Below are 2,493 nucleotides of genomic sequence, written 5' to 3' on the forward strand. Positions count from 1 at the left end.
TGTGAAGTCCTCGTCTCATGTGTGGGTTGTTTTGTATCTTTTGCGCGTGTTCCATCCGGTTCGAAATGTCTGCAACAAAGGAGTTTATCTGTAGAGTGTGGTTGGGAAAAAGTTCCGTGGGTACTTAAAGGCTGTTTGAGAAATAAACCAGTTAGCTGAGTTTGAGACGTTCTCTGTGTCTGTTCCTTCTACTGAAAGTTCTTCCGATTTCTTCCACCGCAGTCTCAGGTGTAATACGACATGATTAGCTACCACCAGCTCGCCTGCACACTCACCGTCTTTTCACTAATAGTTCCGGAAGCAGGCTTATTTCCCTTCAACCATGGCCCCGCGGCGGTACCCCAACCAACCTCGCTGCTCCTTCAAGCATTCACGGTAATCGACAACCTGGGACTAGGGAGCCTTCATGTGCGCTTTGCTCGGGTGATGCCATCTTTTGTAATACCACTCGCCGACAAACCAGCAGCCATTTTGTTTCTCGGCGATAATCCGTGGGGCTTATAACCCTCCCGGAAACAAGCACCTTATCTCAGAAGTTCGGAGCAGCGTTGTGGAACCCACGGAGGGAGGATTAGCATTTTCCCCCTCGGATGGGATTACCGATGGACACAAAGGCTACTTTCCCGCGCACGGGGAAACAATGAGAGAAACAAAATGGCGGTGGAAGAGGGTGTGGGAAAGGGAAACAGGTAGTTGGCATCACTCTATGCGAAGCGCACATGAAGGCACTCTACCTGGGACGACGTCTGGCTGAATTGGAAGCGGAGGTCGTTTTCCTGGGCATCAGTTTGAGAAAGCGGTATGTGGATCCGAGCCTCTTCAAACATCTATCATCCTCAAGATTCCCATGGAGCGCCAAAAAGAAGATTAGCAAGGCATACAGACAAGGGCGACCAAAAGAATTGAAGAACTACGGCGGGCCTGTGAGCGCATCTAGACCATCCTTTGGGGCCAGCAATACAAGCACCATCAGGACTTCCAACGCTGGATCGCAGGAAAGAAGGTACTTTTTGACAGACTTTGGAGCGTAAAGCGAAGAACAGTGTTAAGGAGCATCCAAAGGAACAATCAGGTGACAGCATGTGAAAGACTACCAGACCTCAACAATCAGTCCAATCTGACTATACCGCACGTGGTGAATCCATGCAAGGTGTCCATTTCTAGAAAGACGGAACAAACACTGGGGAATGGCCCAAAATTCTGCATGAACGTGGGACCTTCAAGGTAAGATGTGTTTTCCGCAATTCAGACTATTTCGAAAGTTACGGGTCATGATGAAAGAGCCACGTTCGTGGATTGTGCTGTTGATAGAATGGACAAACTGATGAATGATAGCTTTCGAACTGAAAAGAGAGATTTTCGTGTCATAAGCGCTGCCGTGAAGGAACTAGAAAGGGGATCGCTGCGTCTGCTGCAGACTGACAAAAGTGGTATGTTCGGTGTACTTCCCGAGACAGTGTTCGGAAGAAAGGCAGACGAAGCCCTCAGCGCACTCTTCATTGAATGGAAAGGGAACATTAAGAAAATTAAGAAGAATATTGTTGAAATCCTCAAGGAAGTTGAGATGGATGATCTGGCAAAACAAGTAGTTAACCAAACAAGGTCTTCGTTAAGTCTAAACTTTTTTTTGAAAGATCACAAACCGGATATACCTTTTCGCACAGTAATCAACGAACTCGGAACGTGGCAGTGTAGCGTCTCGAAATTTTCGCAAAGAGGGTTGAATGTAATTCAACTGGAGGGGAGTCTTTCACTCAGAAATTCAGAGGCACTAATTGATGTTCTAGAGGCCTTTCATGGAAGACAATGCACTGTAATGTCAATGGACATTAAGGATCTATACTATTCGCTTGAGAAAGTGCGCTTGATGCAAAGAGTTCGGCAAGTGCTAGAGTTAAACCTGGTAAACTTTCAGTCCAGGGCGGGCATCGCCGTCGACAGTTTCCTTTCACTTCTTGATTTGTACCTTCAAGCAACAGTTGTTGAATATAATGGCCAGAAATATGTTCAAAGAGATGGTGTATGCGTTGGATCTTCGGTGGCTCCGATGTTAGCAGAAATCTATCTTAACACCTTTGATAGTTGCGTAAATAAAACATTTAAAGAAAATAACTTGAATGGTTGCATTGTTAAAAGGTACGGGGATGATATTTTTATTTGCGCTTTTTGAGAGAATGATGCTCAGGGTTTGGAATCGATTATAAAAGCAGCAGCTCTGGAGCATAGGTTTACAACTGAAAAACCTGAAAATGGGATCCTGCAGTTTCTAGATTTACGCGTACATGTCGAGCAAGGTCTTTGTTGGGAATACGGGAAAAAAGCCGGAAAACCTGTGTTAAGCAGAAAGAGTTGTCACGCCAAGTCGGTTAAAGCAGGGGTAGTTATGTCCTCAGTAACAAACGCGTTAGGTAAATCATGCGCTCATTTTATGAGTAGTGCTGTGAAAGAACAGTGGAGGAGGCTAGAATCTGCAGGATATGAAGAAGAATTCAT

The 2,493-nt window shown here is 45.5% G+C and overlaps 1 pseudogene; it reads left to right on the top strand.

Moving 5' to 3' along the window:
• Positions 1-719: 719 nt before the first annotated feature.
• LOC115318777 lies at positions 720-2,149 on the top strand (annotated as a pseudogene).
• Positions 2,150-2,493: the final 344 nt, after the last annotated feature.

The sequence above is a fragment of the Ixodes scapularis genome, unplaced genomic scaffold (genome assembly GCF_016920785.2).
Source record: "Ixodes scapularis isolate PalLabHiFi unplaced genomic scaffold, ASM1692078v2 PGA_scaffold9__187_contigs__length_104089568, whole genome shotgun sequence".
In the NCBI taxonomy this organism is placed as follows: Eukaryota; Metazoa; Arthropoda; class Arachnida; order Ixodida; family Ixodidae; genus Ixodes; species Ixodes scapularis.